Raw genomic sequence first — 18,198 nt, forward strand, 5'->3', positions numbered from 1 at the left:
TCTGGTCCTTTAGAGCTGGCTTCACACAGTTTGTATGCCTCCATATCAAGTTTAACATGAACTTTCTATGAAGTGTGGTAGGGCTACATCCCAGTTGCCAGGCAAGTGACCTAATGGTAGACCTTTTGTTTAATGGGATCGTTAGGATTTTTTCTAGGTTAATGTCCTTAGGCTTTCTTCCAGAATTTCCCTTTTTTTGATTAGAAACATCCACCTCTTTACCTTCGCTAATTTGCTTCATTGCTTTCCTCCAAATTCTTCGTATATTCCAAACACCCACTCCAATTTTTTTTGCAATGTCTTGCTTATCAGTTCCCAAAAAAGTGCCTCCTCTACTCATACACAGTGTATGCATTGCTACATAAGCAGCAAATTTTTGCTGGTCATTGGGGGTTTTATATTTCCTAGCAACTTGACCAACACCTGTACAACAACATACAACAGAGAAATGATTAAATGAAATGATCAAGTGATGAAGTGATGGAATGATCAAGTGATGAACTGATGGAATGATCAACTGTAACTGTACCTGGATTTTGAACTATTTCATCTCCTTCCATCCCCTCTTCTGTATCTCCTTCCATTTCTTCTCCTACATGTCCTTCCATTTCATTTTATGCATCTTCATCCATTTCATCCGCATCTTCTGCAGGTGGAGTGAAGTTGAGGTCTGGGAGATCCATTTTCTCCTGAAGATATGAATATGTAAGATGAAGTAGAAGTACAAGTAGAAGCACAAGGTAATCTATCTTGAGTTAGTTAACTTGCACCGAAATGTAAGCCGTACATGACTATATTAAAGAAATAATTGAACATCATTGTATAAATGTCATCCTTATATTGTTACAGATATCTGAAAGGAGCTTTAGATGAACATCTTTCACAATTTGTCTTAGGAAGACACTGGGTGGTGGAATGAGGCAGGTAGGAGTCCTTTGTGCTGCTGCTGAAGTCGGTGTTCGCTACACCTTAGGCAAGCTTGCCGATGACCATCGGAAGGCCAAAGTTTTAGCAGGTTTCATATTGATCTATCTTCTCCATCCTATTTACAGGCCCTTAGCGGCATCAATATAACCCTGAATTTGGTTTTCTTTGTCCAAATGTTCAGATGGACTGAAGAAAGTCAAACAGTTCACAGTTGATTTGACTTTAGTGGGGACCATTATGGTTAGTCTATTGTTCCATCTATCTACTGAGCTTGATGTTTTTAGATTAAATATCATGTTTGTGACCTCCGGCCATGTATTCCCTTCGCTAGGTATTAATTTTTGAGGATAGGCATCCGTGATTCTAACAAAAGTCCCTGTATGTATACTTGTATCTCAATTCAGAAAGTTAGTCAGTTGGCCGCTTACTTGAGTAGATATATATTGGAGAGTTTTGAAAGTAGTTAATTTTCATTGCACTATTTCTTCTTCTTCTTCTGTTTATCGGTGCTACTGTTTTGCTCTATATTAACTGTAATGAGTTTATGTTCAGTTTTAAAAAAATGTCAAGAAGCGTCAACTATGTTCAGTTTCTTCGTAGTATAAGATCACCTTATTGCAAGAAAGCTGCTCTGTTTTGTTTAGAAGAAGAGTAGAATTGCACAAGTTACATCCTGAAGAATTGCACAAGTTACATCCTGAAGCATAATGGTAGAATTTACACAAGTTTGTCATGCTCCTTTGGCGGAAACTAACACACTGCTTTTGTGACGCAACAGTAGCAGGGGAGATTTGCGTTTTTGGCAAAGAGGAGGGGAGGAACTAACATGACGGCTTAGATCAATTACTGATGAACTAACATGATGTATGGATGCAGATTATTAATGCTGCTGTTTTTGGCTTTTTGCAGTGAACAGTCGATGCGGGGTAGAACTGCTTGATGATACACACGAGTCTGATTTTCAGGTGGCCAAATACACACGAGTCTAAACAAGACATGGGTCTGCTTTCCTCTTAAGCAGAGTAAGTACTCCATTACTCCACTCGTAGATATACATATCAGCATGATGCAAATTGTTAGAGTAAAAAGCAAAATGGTACAGAAATTCCAGTACATTTAATTATTTCAATCATCTTCAGTGTACTCCAAGTCAGTGGTACATCATATCTTTGTCAGTACCCAAATGATCATTTAATTATTTCTAGACAATCTGATCTCCCGGAGTATTTGAGAATTAGGCTCTATTCTCTTGCAGTACTCTCTTTGTCTGCATATCTTGATCAACTTGAGCATATCAAAAAAATCACTCCTAGTCCTGATGACTACTTTAACATATCTATCGTCTGGAGTAGATCTTCAGTATACTAGAGACTCAAATACTGTCCCCAGTGTGTTTCTGATGACAGTATGTTTGCAGTAATCAAGACAGTATGGTTCTGATGACAGCATATCTATGTACTCCTGGAGATGATATCCTCAACAGAGAAATGTGTGTTTGTGTTTGCAGTATGATCATCAAGCTGTTTCCAGCGACAGAAGCGGAGCCTGGGGAGAGGAGATGAACCTGTGCCTGGGGTGAGGACAACCTAGGATGAGGAGAGCCTGGGAAGCAGTTGAGCCCAGCTCCAGCTCGCCTCAACCTGGGCGGACCTGGAGAGGAGGAGTCCCTGGAGAAGGAGAGGAGTCCCTGGGCGTGGAGAGGAGGAGCGCCTGGGCGCCTGCGTTGGTCTGGATGGAGGTGGAGCTGTGGCGCCTGGAGCTCTGGGGTGGAGCGCCGGCGAGGGAGCTCCGGACGGTGGCGAGGGAGCTTCCGATCACGGCGGGGAAGGGCGACCAAAGAGGGGGTCTGGCTCTTGATTGGAGCGGCGTAGACAGCCGGCGGGGAAGGACGCCGGAGATGCGGACAACGAAGGAGCCTGGCGAAGGGGAGGAGGGACGGAATCCTCCTCCGCCTGGCGAAGGGGAGGAGCGAGGGAGTCCTGGCGGAGGGAAGGAGCGACGGAGAAAGACGACGACCTGAGCACGATTTCAAATCAGGGGCAGTTTTGTAATTTCACTATTTTTCACCTGGTCGGAAAAGACCCCAGCGACAATTATTTCGGAACGGAGGGAGTATATGGCTGGCTTGAAATAGGTAAGTCTTTGACAACATGGCCATCCCACCTGGGTTGAGTTGCGAATCAATGCTTGGAGGCTGTTAAATCGTGGGCTCATGGACTAAAAAATGAGGACACATGCTCAGCACGTAGGTGAATCAATGACTGCTTATGCTAGTTCTTCTTCAGCCTTCTTGTTTTCCCTTTCCCTTTCTTTTTCTTTGTCCTTCTTTCTCCTCTTCGGTCCCCCCTGTAGCTGTTTATTTGTTCTTGTACCCAAGTCAAGTGTTCATGCTCTCCCCAGAGACGAACGATCTTGTTTTAATGATATAAAAAGGTAGGGGCCTCACTCCCGATTTAGCTCAAAAAAATCACCTGGAAGAAATAATATCACAATGTTCAGATAAAAGGGTCAAGGAAGAAATCAAGCTGAAAATAAAAGCTAACAGAGAGCAACCTGGGACTGAAAGGATGATCCACACATCACGACGGGGATGGACGCACGGGATCAGCATCAGCAGCAGAGAGGATCTGCTGCAAAAAACAAGAGTACGGTACGGGCAACATCAAGAACTCTGCTCAAGACGTTATAAAAGGACGAACATCACAACTGTAATCTCGTACAGGGAGAGGTAGAGAAGAAATCAACAGTCACCTAGAAATTTGGCATCAGACCGCCCACCGACGAAGGATCATAGTCCAGGCGTCTAGCCACATCTCCTCGCCACCAGCCTAAGAGAGACTGCAAGCTCGCATGCGTCTTGCAAATCGTAACAGAAAGGGGGGCCGCGTTTAATTGGTGCCTAGATTTGGCCGCAACGAGGGAAAGCACGCAGTAAGAGCATCTCCAGCCGCGCCTCCAACAGAACCCTCCAAGACCGTTTTTAACGCCGACACTGAAAAATCGGCCCAGTCGCGTCCTCACGAGTCTGTTTTTTGCCGGATTGGGCCGAAATTGGCGCCGGCGCACTCAACCTGAAACCGGCGCGCTGGGGGACGCCCGGGGGCTCCGGCTCGAACGTTTTGGCGTGAAAGAGTGACGGGACCGGCGCGACACCGAGACGAAGGCTGGTCGTCCTCCTCGTCTCGGTTTTCCCGTGTGGAATCAATGCCAAGGCTGCCGCCGGTCAGCCTACCATTGATTCACGGGCGGCGAAGTGCGGCGACGCCGCCCCGCCTTCCGCCACGCGTTCACACGCGGCCACCCCCGAGCTGCTATAAAAGCCGCCCCTGGCCGTGCCGGTGAGGCACCAATCCTCCCCCTCCTCACCGCCGCACTTCCTCCCCTCTCTCCGTCGTTCGAGCCCCTCTCTCCCCCCCCTGGCAACCATGAGCGCGAGGTACCCCGGCGACGCAGCGGCGGCCAACGGTTTCGGCCGCCGCTCGCTGCATGAGTCGGAGGCCCACCTCCTCCACGAGGCCAACTACCCCGCGTTGCCCGACGTACGCGCTCCGTCGCGATGGAGGCTCAGCGCCAGCAGGGTCCCTGTCCCCCCTCCGCCCGTCCCCGAGGCGCCCACCTATTTCCACGCCGAGCTCGAGCGTGCGCGGGCGTCCCTGACGGCCGCGGAGTTGGCGCTCCGCAGTACGCCGCGCGACAACCACGTGGCATGGGCGGCGTACTTCAAATGCCGGCAGGAGGTGCGGCTCGCCTCCACCAACAACGCGCCGGCGCCGCGCGGCCGCAACAACAGCGAGGGCCGCCGCCTGTGGTGGGGCGTCCCGGGCCGCACGCTCAGCGGCGTCCTCGCGCACCTCGAGGGCGGCAACGACCCGCCGTTCGAGTACCCGACCACTCAGAGCGGCGGCGCGTGGCTGCCGAGGAGGATGATGGGATGGTCATCCTCCTTTTCCTCCTCCTCCTCCCGATCCTCCTCTCACTCCTCCGGCGCGCCGGCGTTTGTCAGCGTCAAGCCAGAGCCGTCCGAGACGCCGCTCGGTAGGCGCACCTGCGGCGCCAGCCTTGTCATCAACGACGGCGGCCGTGGCTCCTCCTCCTCGGCCACTCCTCACGTGGTCAAGCCGAAGAGGGAGCCAGGGCTGGCGACGGTGAAGCCGGAGCCGGGGCTCACCGCCGTGAAGCCGGAGCCTGCTCTCACCGAGGAGGCCGACCAAGAAGAGGCTGCCTTGAAGTGGGCGCGCGAGGACTACACGCGCATGGAGCTGGACTGCCAGCGCCGCGCCCTGGAGGAGATCGCCGAACGCCGCCGCCGTGAAGCAGCGCCGGGGCAAGGGGTCGAGCAGCGGCGCCGGCCGTGTCAAGGAGGAGAAGTAGGAGGACGACGCCGGCGACGAGTACGCCCTGCTCAGTGCCTACTTTGGCCCGTAGTTTAGGGTTTTTTTCCATGCATTTTATTTGTGTAAAAAACGACTAAATTTCGCCGAAATATGTCGTGTTTGTTGAAATTTGGCCTAAATATGTCGTGTTTGCTGAAATTCGGCCGGACTGTGAGGACGTCTGGGGCCCGACGGCTGAGGACGTACTCGCCCCCACGCCGAAAAAACCGCCGGCTAGCCCCCAAAAGGCGATTTTCGGCGCGTTCTTGGGGACGCAATGTCTGGAGATGCTCTAACAAACCTGCAGGACAGCGGTGGCGCGAGGAGTCGAAGCCGCCGGCACAATCATTGAAGACAATGGAACCCGCGCTGGAGGCGCACGCATCCGACGATTCTCTCCACGTTAGCGGTGGCGGCGATGACGTCAAGGCTCTTAACCTTGTGGTCGTGGGTTCGAGCCCCACGGTGGGCGCCACCTGTCGTGGAATTGTCACGGCAGATGTCCTTAGTGTCAGGACATAGTCGCAAGGCCAACGCATCTATGTGGTAGCTTGAGAGGGGTTGAGCGGAATCGAGAGACGCAACATAAGACAAGGATTTAGACAGCTTTGGGCCCCGGGAAACATCATCCTGTAATAACCCTACATGCTGTTTGTAGCTAGATCTCATTATGCTTATGAGAGAGTCGCCGGTAAGCCAGCTCTTTGTGTCTAGCCCTAGAGATTATTTTCTGTCCCTCTTGGGAGCCCTGCCCCTCCTTATATATGTTGAAGGGGCGGGTGTCACACCCTCGATGCGACTATAGCTCCCACGTTTCGAGGCACGACTTAGAGACATAATCGCATTGAAGGCACTTGTCGCAAGTTAGGCAATCTTCACAACATCCCATGTAATAATAATAAAAGGGGAGATAACATAGTTGGCTTACACTCGCCACGTCAATCAAGTACATAAATAACATTACATCATCCATACACTCAAGGCCCGACTACGGCGCCAAAATAAAAGAGAACCCAACATGCGACAACGGTCCCAATCACCCCCAACTGGGCACCACTACTGATCATCGGGAAAGGAAACATAGTATCGTTGAGAGTCTTCGTCGAGCTCCCACTTGAGCTCATACGCGTCTCCTGGAGCGGAATCATCGGGCCCTGCATCTGGTGTAATAGTAATCTGTGAGCCACAGGGACTCAGCAATCTCGCACCCTCGCGATCAAGACTATTTGAGCTTATAGGTAAGGCGAGGTAAAATATGAGTGGAGCTGCAGCAAGCGACTAGCAAGTATGGTGGCTAACTTATTCGCAAAAAAGAGCGAGAAGAGAAGGCGAAGCACGAGCGAGAAACTAGAGAGCAACCTGCGCAAACATTACTCCAACACCGTGTCCACTTCCCGGACTCCGCTGAGAAGAGGCCAACATGGTAACACACTCGGTTGATTCATTTTAATTTAATTAATGTTCAAGTTATCTACAACCGGACATTAACAAATTCCCATCTGCCCATAACCGCGAGCACGGCTTTCGAAAGTTCAATCCCTGCAGGGGAGTCCCAACTTAGCCCATGACAAGCTCTCACGGTCAACGAAGGAATAGACCTCCTCCCAAGACGTTCCGATCAGACTCGGTATCTCGGTAATGCATGACACTTCGACAGGTTAAAACAAGACCAGCAACACCGCCCGAATGTGCCGACAAATCCCGATAGGAGCTGCACATATCTCTTTCTCAAGGCACACTCAGATGAGCAAGACGTCGGGTAGGCCAGCCCAGAGTTGCCCCTGGTGGCCCCCGGACATCGCTCGGTGGGACCAACACTCAGAGGAGCACTGGCCCGGGGGGGTTAAAATAAGATGACCCTTGAGTCTGCAGAACCCAAGGGAAAGAAAAGGCTAGGTGGCGAATGGTAAGACCAAGGTTGGGCATTGCTGGAAAAGCTTTAATCAAGGAGAAATATCAAGGGGTTCCCATTATAACCCAACCGCGTAAGGAACGCAAAAATCCAGGAACACAACACCGATATGACGGAAACTAGGGCGGCAAGAGTGGAACAAAACACTAGGCGAGAGGCCGAGCCTTCCACCCTTTACCAAGTATATAGATGCATTAAGATAACATGGCAATATAATGATATCCCCAACAAGTAAATAAATGTTTCAATAAGGAACGACCTCCAATCTTCACCTGCAACTAGCAACGCTATAAGAGGGGCTGAGCAAAGCGGTAACATAGCCAATCAACGGTTTGCTAGGACAATGGTGGGTTAGAGATTTGACATGGCAATTTGGGAGGCTTGCAAGCAAGTGGTAGGCATCGTAGCAATGGCATAGCAAAAGAACGAGCAAACTAGCATCGCAAAGATAGTAGTGATTTCGAGGGTATGATCATCTTGCCTGCACAGTTGTCAGAGTTGACTGGATCCTCGAAAGCAAACTCAACGGGCTCCTCGTTAGCGAACTCGTCTCCCGGCTCTACCCAAACAAGACAAACAAGCAACAAGGTTACAATCACCCACGTGCAAGACCAAGCAATATGATGAAAGGATGATATGCTATGCGGGATGCGATGCGGGATGCAAAATGCAAGATATGACAGGAAATGCATGAACCTGGCCTCAACTTGGAATTCTAAGGGTGCCACTGGAAATATGAGATGAAATCGCTTGAAAATGATATAAAGAACGCCGGAATCGGAGTTACGGTTTGGAAATGGCAAGCGATTCAAAAATGACACTGGTCTGCGATTTACAGCAAGTAGGCATCTAAATTCAATGAGATGAACATGCTACAGCACCCAAACTTGACAACAAAATACATGGGAGGGATGTACACAAGATGATTAAGAAAAGTCTAGCATTGAGCTACGGCCAATTCATCCATTAGGAGGTTCAAACAAGCATGGCAAAAACGCAAATGACAAACAGATCTCAGACTTAGTGAAATTAACAGTTGTCTGGAATTTCAGATCATATAGCCCTCTTCGGAGTAACAAAAAAACATGCCACAGGACCTGAACATGACAAAGAAAGACAGGGCATGGAGCTACTCAACAATCTTAACAAAAGTCCCTTAGTGACCTTGATTCCAAAGGGATCACAAAATATACTAACAAGCACACGAACATAGCAAAAACATAATCAGTTTTCAGACTTTGTGAAAACTGGGACATGCTGAAACATAACTCACGAAGGCATGTTTACGAGCTCGATGCACTCACCTCGGTGCAATTCATGGCAAGACAAGCATACATTCCTAAAGAAGGCACAAAATACAAGCTACACATGGCAAGAACAATGGCATAGCATGCACGGATCAACTACAATAACATCGGCAAAATCGCAAACAAGTTGACGATCTGCCGAGATTCACAACGAAGCAAAAGTAGAGCTCGATTGACTCAAGCTAGGGTGCTCCATAATTGCAAACAAAGACATGGATGGATAGAGCACTATAAGGTTAACAAAACTCCCTTACTGATCATCCTCAAAAGAGGCACGGATCACTAGGAAACAACATGAACATATGGCATCATGAACTAAACAATCCCAGAACTTTGAAATTATTAAGTTCTTGAAAACAGATTTACCGGGTGCCCCACTTTGCAAGCTTGCACAAGTCACCACACACATCCTAAAAATACCTGGGTTACACCTCTGGATAGATGACAGAACCCTTAACAAAACATACGAACAACTCACGGGCATAGCATGCACACATTAATCATGGCAAAAATGACAAAAGTGCTAAATGATGTAACAGATCTGACAATTAACTCAAGTAGCCCTCTTCTAACAGCATTTCGGGCATCAAGATGAACTCAAATGAAAATGATGCGATGGAATGAAATGATGTACTCTCTGAGGTGAACATTTTGATATGCTATATGCCTGAATTGGAGCTACGGATGCAAAGTTACGGAGCCGCGAACACGTGCATATGGACTGGAATTTCTGGGACTTAGACAAAAAAAACACCTCTAGGGTTTATTGTTCATCCGAGTCAGCTCTGGGCACGGAAAACGAGGACGGCGGCGCGGCTCGCCGGAGAAGTCGAGGACGGCGGCGGCCGGGGTTGGGGGCGCCGGATCCGGCGAGGTCGCTGGTCACCGGTGGCCGGGCCGGAGCTGGGGCCGGCCGGGGCGAGGTGCGGCGCGGCCGCGGCGGAGTGGGCGGCGGGGCCGGCTGGCTTGGCAAGGCGGCGGAGCGTCGGGGCCGGGCGGCGGGCGACGGCCGGCGTCGGGCGAGGAGGCGGGGCGGCGGCGGCCGGCTCGCGGGCGTGGAGGCGCGATGGGCCTCGAGGGCCGGCGTCGGGCTCCCGGGCCGCGGCGGCGGCGGGGCAGGCGAGGGCCACGTGGCAGTCGGTGGTAGGCGGCGGCGGATCCGGACACATCCGGCTCAGCGCGGACGTTGTCCGGCGGCGGCGGAGTTCTTTTTTTTAGGGTTAGGGGGGAGAGGAACCGCGAATTTGGAATGGGGGTGTATATATAGGCATAGGGGGAGCTAGGAGAGTCCAAATGAGGTGCGGTTTTCGGCCACGCGATCGTGATCGAACGCTCTAGGACATGGAGCAGAGTTTGGTGGGTTTTGGGCCAAATTGGAGGGGTGTTGGGCTGCAACACACACGAGGCCTTTTCGGTCCCTCGGTTAACCGTTGGAGTAGCAAACGAAGTCCAAATGGTACGAAACTTGGCAGGCGGTCTACCGGTAGTAAACCAAGGCCGCTTGGCAAGTCTTGGTCCAATCCGGAAATGTTTAATCCCCACACACGAAATAAAGCTAGAAATGGCCACCGGAGGAGATCGAAGCGCCGGAATGCAAAACAGACAATGGGGAAAATGCTCGAATGCATGAGACGAACACGTATGCAAATGCAATGCACATGATGACATGATATGAGATGCATGACAACGATATCAACACACGGAGACAAAACCCGAACCCGAGGAAATAAATATAACTTAACGCCGGAAACGGCAAGAGTTGGAGTACAAATTGGGAAAGTTACATACGGGGTGTTACAACACTCCACCACTACGAAAGGATCTCGTCCCGAGATCTAGGACTGAAAGAACGTCGGGTACTCAGAACGGAGGTGATCCTCGCGTTCCCAGGTAGCTTCACGGTCGGAATGGTGTGACCACTTGACTTTGAGAAATTTGATTGACTTGTTGCGAGTCTTGCGTTCAGTCTCTTCAAGAATAGCAACTGGGTGCTCACGATAGGAGAGATCTTCTTGGAGCTCAATGTCCTCGAAGTTGACGGTGCGGTCCGGAGTCTTGAAGCACTTTCGAAGCTGAGAGACATGGAACACGTCATGAACATTTGCAAAGTTTGAAGGAAGCTCGAGTTGATAGCCGAGGTCGCCTCTCTTGCTGACAATCTTGAAAGGTCCCACGTTTCTAGGGGCAAGCTTCCCTTTGATACCGAAGCGACGAGTACCTTTCATAGGAGAGACACGGAGGTAAACATGATCTCCAATCTCAAAAGCCAAATCACGGTGCTTACTATCATAGTAGCTCTTCTGACGGGATTGGGCTGCTTTGAGGTTATCACGAATGACTTTGCACATTTCTTCTGCTTCTGTGATTAAGTCATTACCCAAAAGCTGACGTTCACTGGTTTCGGACCAGTTGAGAGGGGTACGACACTTCCTGCCATACAGAATTTCAAAAGGGGCCTTGCCCGAACTTGCTTGAAAACTGTTGTTGTAGGAGAATTCAGCATAAGGAAGACAATCCTCCCACTTCATACCGAAGGAGATCACACAAGCCATGAGCATATCTTCAAGAATCTGGTTGACACGCTCGACTTGACCGCTTGTTTGAGGATGGAAAACTGTGCTGAAGCGGATGTTAGTGCCCATGGCCTTCTGGAAAGAATCCCAAAACTTGGAGGTAAAGATGCTGCCATGGTCTGAAGAGATCACTTGAGGAATACCGTGCAGAGAGACAATTCGAGAGGTATAGAGTTCCGCCAATTGAGCTGCAGTGATCGACTCTTTAATAGGCAGAAAGTGAGCCACTTTGGTGAGTTTGTCGATGACAACGAATATAGCATCATTGCCACGCTTGGACTTAGGAAACCCAGTCACGAAGTCCATTTCAATGTGGTCAAACTTCCATTCTGGAATGGCAAGAGGTTGAAGGAGACCAGCTGGCCTTAGGTGTTCTGCCTTCACTCTTCTACAGACATCACATTCATTCACGAATTGAGCGATCTCGCGCTTCATTCGAGTCCACCAATAAGCTTGCTTAAGGTCCTGATACATCTTCATGCTCCCAGGGTGGATGGAGAGGAGAGAATTGTGAGCCTCGTTCATGATCACTTTACGAAGTTCACCTTTGGGCACAACAATACGATCCTCGAAGAAAAGAGTGTCCTTGTCATCAAGGCGGTAGCACTTGTACTTGGACTGACTCTTGGCAATCCCAATCTTCACCTTTTTCACCATAGCATCAAGAAGCTGGGCTTGGCGAATCTGGTCTTCTAAGGTAGGAGAGACTTGAAGGTTGGCGAGGAAACCTTGAGGAACAACTTGCATATTAAGTTTGCGGAAAGCTTCACAAAGCTCGGGTTGATAAGGCTTGAGAATCAGACTGTTGCAGTAGGCCTTTCTGCTCAAAGCGTCAGCAATCACATTGTCCTTGCCTGGAGTATACTCGATACTCGGATTATACTCTTGAATCATTTCGACCCATCGAGTTTGCCTGAGGTTGAGACTAGGCTGAGTGAAGATGTACTTGAGACTCTTGTGATCAGTGAAAATGTCCACTTTTCTTCCCAAGAGAAGATGTCTCCAAGTCAAAAGAGCATGCACAACTACCGCCAACTCAAGATCATGAGTGGGGTAGTTCTACTCATTAGGCTTCAACTGGCGAGATGTATAAGCAACAACTTTCTTCTCTTGCATCAAAACTGCGCCAAGACCTTGGAGAGAGGCATCACAAAAGACCTCGTACGGCTTGAATTCATCAGGCGGAGTCAGAACTGGAGCAGGGATCAATTTCTCTTTCAAAGTGTTGAAAGCAATATCACACTCCGGAGACCAAACGTACTTGACGTGCTTCTGAAGAAGATTATAGAGAGGCTTCGCGATCTTGGAAAAGTTTTCAACGAATCTTCGGCAATAGCTTGCGAGACCGAGAAAACTGCGGAGTTGCTTCACGTTCTGAGGAGGTTCCCAATTCACAATTGCAGACACCTTCTCAGGATTCACGGCAATGCCCTTGGCAGAGATGATATGACCAAGATAAAGAACCTCATCGAGCCAGAATTCACACTTGGAGAACTTGGCGTAGAACTGATGTTCCCTGAGCTTATCGAGAACCAAACGCAAGTGCTTGGCATGATCTTCCTTGTTCTTGGAGAAAACCAGAATGTCGTCGAGATAGACCAAAACGAAGTCATTGGTGTAGGCATTGAAGATGAAGTTCGTCATGCGAGAGAACGTCGGAGGAGCGTTGGCGAGGCCAAAAGACATGACAGTGTATTCATATGAACCAAAGCTTGTTCTGAATGCTGTCTTGGGAATATCTTCTTCACAAATGCGAATCTGATGATAGCCCATACGAAGATCAAGCTTGGAGAATACTTGAGCACCTTTGAGTTGTTCGAACAGCTCATTGATGTTGGGAAGTGGGTATTTTTTCTTGATGGTCTTCTTGTTCACTGGACGGTAATCAACACAAAGTCGGACCGTTCCATCCTTCTTCTTCACAAAAAGAACACCACAACCACACGGAGAAGAACTAGGCTGGATAAGACCCATTTTCTCTTGCATATCGAGTTGCTTCTTCAGCTCCTTCAACTCTTCAGGTCCGAGCTTGTAAGGACGTTTGCACACAGGTTCCGTACCAGGTTCAAGATCAATAATGAATTCAACTGGCCGGTGCGGAGGCATTCCTGGTAGCTCTTCTAGAAAGACGTCTTGATATTCGCAAACGACTGGAATTTGAGAGATGGCATCCAATTCACCCTTCTCATTGAGAGAAAACAGACGGATAGTATCATCACGAGCGGCAAAGACAATTACATCCTCAGACGAATGAGTCAATTGAATCTGCCTGGCTGCACAATCAAGCTGAGCCTTGTGCTTAGAAAGCCAATCCATTCCGAGAATAAGATCAATATCTGAGTTACCAAGCACCATAGGAGAAGAAAGGAACTTGTAGTCGCCCAATGTGATAGTAACATCCGGAGCCATCATTTTGGTGTTCATGAACAAACCCGGAGAAGAAACCACTATCGGCTTAGGCAAATCAATAGTATGCACATCATGCATGGATGCAAAAGGCTTCGACAAAAATGATAAAGATGCACCAGTGTCAAAAAGAACTCTTGCGGGAATGTCATTAACAGGAAGGTTAGCTATGATCACATCTGGTGATTCCTCTGCCTGAGCTGCATTCAGCAAGTTGACCTTGGCGGACTTGGGGTTATGCTTGACCACAGCTGTACTTGCCGATCTGACAGGAGGAGGAGAAGGAAGACGCCTCTGGTTGAAACACTTGTTGACATAGTGACCCTTCTGTTGGCACTTGTTGCATGTGACCTCTGAAAGCAGACGGTGATACGGAGCACTCGATCTTGGAGCTTGAGGCGAAGTCTTGTTCTGAAAGCCAGGGTTGGATGGGTGGGAAGAACCACTGCCACCTTGCTCTTCTGCTGATACGGCTGACAGAACGGAGGAGGAGGAAGCCAAAATTTCTGCTGCTTGGCCACTTGAGTAGAGGAAGAAGGAGTAGCATCTCTGAATCGCTTCTTGGAAGCATCACACCTCAACTGAGCAGCCTCTTGCTTCACTGCCATGTTGTAGAACTCATCGTATCTCAAGGGCTCAAAGAGAACAAGAGCGAGCTGGATATCTTCTCTGAGACCACCCCTGAACTGGTATATCATGCTCTTCTCATCAGGCACGTCCTGCTTGGCAAAGCGGGAAAGCTTCTGGAACAACTTGTTATAGTCATAGACAGACAAAGAGCCTTGCTTCAGATTGCAGAATTCCTCACGCTTGCTTTCAACCACACTCTGCGGAATGTGATGAGCTCGGAAATCTCGACGGAAATCATCCCAAGTGATAACACGTCCACCTCTGGAGTCCTTGTACTGCTGGAACCATTCTGCAGCTTGATCTTTGAGTTGGAAGGAAGCGAACTTGACAAAGTCCTCAGGCCTGACGTTACTGCACTCGAAATGCTTACACAGATCCACAAGCCAATCGTCAGCATCAGTTGCATCAACACAATTGCTGAAAGTCTTTGGCCCGTTAGCAAGGAACTGGTTGAGTGTAGCAAAGTGACTCTGATTGCTGCCTTGATTCCCTTGACTGCCCTGATTGCGCTCTTGAAGAATTTGCATGATCATCTGTGTGTTTGCATTGGTTGCGGCCATCACAGCTTGCCATGCCTCTGGAGGAGGTGGAGGTGGTGGCGGATCAGGATTCGGAGTCGTGCACGTTGGAGGAGCCATCCTGAAGAGGTTGACCACCATTAGCACATTGACAGATAAATATTAAAGCTGAATCCAACGGAATAAAAATTGCAACGTATAGTCTTCACATCCGAACAAAATGAACGAATGCATTCCTCTTGAAATGGTGACATATCCATAAATTGAGAAGCCACGTAGAATTAAGGTAGAGAAATAAATCAACAAGGTACGGATCAAGAACGAATAATCGGTAAGAAATCCCAATCTCAAACCAGTATCCGTGGAAGAAGAACTAGAACTACTAGAATTCCCACCTATGAAACTTCCAAACCTTTCCGGTTATGCAATCAGGTGTTGGGGATACAGGGGAAGCATAATATCTCACCCAAACTAGCAAATCCTACATCCAGCTGTATCCATCCTTCAACACATAACCAAGAAACCTTCGAAAACCATCTACCTCAACCTTCGAAAAGCATCCGTTATACAAGTTATGGCGATACTCCCGAACTCCCGCCCCAGTAATGGGTGGCGTCGAGGTTATCTCACCAACAAACTGCATAAAAGAGATTTTCGATGTCAATGTACTAAACTCAGGTATTCCAGAACTGCAACGATAAAATTATGATGACAACACCTCAGAGCTCAACTCCCCGGGACACTTCCACTAAACCCCTGACAGGAGGCACCAAGACAATGTTCTCATCATAAAACCATCGGAACGATTCCAAGATACCCGCGTGATCCTAAAATTTCTTTTAGTGAAATTTGAGAAGAGAAGAGTCAAAACTCTACGTCAAGATGCCTTACCAGAGCGATGAGGAGACTGGGAAGTAAAAAGAATTCCTAAACTATCCGATATATAATTCCTAAATGACTCAAAACATTTTTCTAGACACAACTCGGCCGCTAAAAATGATCAAGCAATGGGGCTCCTAAGGTCGGGGAAGGCTCTGATACCAACTTGTCACACCCTCGATGCCACTATAGCTCCCACGTGTCGAGGCACGACTTAGAGACATAATCGCATTGAAGGCACTTGTCGCAAGTTAGGCAATCTTCACAACATCCCATGTAATAATAATAAAAGGGGAGATAACATAGTTGGCTTACACTCGCCATGTCAATCAAGTACATAAATAACATTACATCATCCATACACTCAAGGCCCGACTACAGCGCCAAAATAAAAGAGAACCCAACATGCGACAACGGTCCCAATCACCCCCAACTGGGCACCACTACTGATCATCGGGAAAGGAAACATAGTATCGTTGAGAGTCTTCGTCGAACTCCCACTTGAGCTCATACGCGTCTCCTGGAGCGGAATCATCGGGCCCTGCATCTGGTGTAATAGTAATCTGTGAGCCACAGGGACTCAGCCATCTCGCAACCTCGCGATCAAGACTATTTGAGCTTATAGCTAAGGCGAGGTAAAATATGAGTGGAGCTGCAGCAAGCGACTAGCAAGTATGGTGGCTAACTTATTCACAAAAGATAGCGAGAAGAGAAGGCGAAACACGAGCGAGAAACTAGAGAGCAACCTGCGCAAACATTACTCCAACACCGTGTCCACTTCCCGGACTTCGCCGAGAAGAGGCCATCACGGTAACACACTCGGTTGATTCATTTTAATTTAATTAAGGTTCAAGTTATCTACAACCGGACATTAGCAAATTCCCATCTGCCCATAACCGCGGGCACGGCTTTCGAAAGTTCAATCCCTGCAAGGGAGTCCCAACTTAGCCCATGACAAGCTCTCACGGTCAACGAAGGAATAGACCTCCTCCCAAGACGTTCCGATCAGACTCGGTATCTCGGTAATTCAAGACACTTCGACAGGTTAAAACAAGACCAGCAACACCGCCCGAATGTGCCGACAAATCCCGATAGGAGCTGCGCATATCTCTTTCTCAGGGCACACTCAGATGAGCAAGACGTCGGGTAGCCCAGCCCAGAGTTGCCCCTGGTGGCCCCCGGACATCGCTCAATGGGACCAACACTCAGAGGAGCACTAGCCCGGGGGGGGGGGGGTTAAAATAAGATGACCCTTGAGTCTGTAGAACCCAAGGGAAAGAAAAGGCTAGGTGGCGAATGGTAAGACCAAGGTTGGGCATTGCTGGAAAAGCTTTAATCAAGGCGAAATATCAAGGGGTTCCCATTATAACCCAACCGCGTAAGGAACGCAAAAATCCGGGAACATAACACCGATATGACGGAAACTAGGGCGGCAAGAGTGGAACAAAACACTAGGAGAGAGGCCGAGCCTTCCACCCTTTACCAAGTATATAGATGCATTAAGATAACATGGCAATATAATGATATCCCCAACAAGTAAATAAATGTTCCAACAAGAAACGACCTCCAATCTTCACCTGCAACTAGCAACGCTATAAGAGGGGCTGAGCAAAGCGGTAACATAGCCAATCAACGGTTTGCTAGGACAATGGGGGGTTAGAGGTTTGACATGGCAATTTGGGAGGCTTGCAAGCAAGTGGTAGGCATCGTAGCAATGACATAGCAAAAGAGCGAGCAAACTAGTATAGCAAAGATAGTAGTGATTTCGAGGATATGATCATCTTGCCTGCACAGTTGTCAGAGTTGACTGGATCATCGAAAGCAAACTCAACGGACTCCTCGTTAGCGAACTCGTCTCCCGGCTCTACCCAAACAAGACAAACAAGCAACAAGGATACAATCAACCACGTGCAAGACCAAGCAATATGATGAAAGGATGATATGCTATGCGGGATGCGATGTGGGATGCAAAATGTAAGATATGACAGGAAATGCATGAACCTGGCCTCAACTTGGAATTCTAAGGGCGCCACTGGAAATATGAGATGAAATCGCTTGAAAATGATATAAAGAACGCCGGAATCGGAGTTACGGTTTGGAAATGGCAAGCGATTCAAAAATGACACCGGTCTGCGATTTACAGCAAGTAGGCATCTAAATTCAATGAGATGAACATGTTACAGCACCCAAACTTGACAACAAAATACATGGCAGGGATGTACACAAGATGATTAACAAAAGTCTAGCACTGAGCTACGGCCAATTCATCCATTAGGAGGTTCAAACAAGCATGGCAAAAACGCAAATGACAAACAGATCTCAGACAACATGCTACAGGACCTGAACATGACAAAGAAAGACAGGGCATGGAGCTACTCAACAAGCTTAACAAAAGTACCTTAGTGACCTTTAGTCAAAAGGGATCACAAAATATACTAACAAGCACCCGAACATAGCAAAAACATAATCAGTTTTCAGACTTTGTGAAAACTAGGACATGCTGAAACATAACTCACGAAGGCATGTTTACGAGCTCGATGCACTCACCTCGGTGCAATTCATGGCAAGACAAGAATACATCCCTAAAGAAGGCATAAAATAAAATCTAGACATGGCAAGAACAATGGCATAGCATGCACGGATCAACTAGAATAACATCGGCAAAATCGCAAA

The 18,198-nt window shown here is 48.5% G+C and overlaps 1 long non-coding RNA gene across 1 annotated transcript; it reads left to right on the forward strand.

Moving 5' to 3' along the window:
* Nucleotides 1–1,600: 1,600 nt before the first annotated feature.
* LOC125555460 lies at nt 1,601–3,034 on the forward strand. Its single transcript, XR_007304714.1, has 3 exons — nt 1,601–1,791; nt 1,893–1,949; nt 2,435–3,034. It is a non-coding gene; the product is annotated as an uncharacterized LOC125555460 (long non-coding RNA).
* Nucleotides 3,035–18,198: the final 15,164 nt, after the last annotated feature.

The sequence above is a fragment of the Triticum urartu genome, chromosome 5 (genome assembly GCF_003073215.2).
Source record: "Triticum urartu cultivar G1812 chromosome 5, Tu2.1, whole genome shotgun sequence".
Lineage (NCBI taxonomy): Eukaryota > Viridiplantae > Streptophyta > Magnoliopsida > Poales > Poaceae > Triticum > Triticum urartu.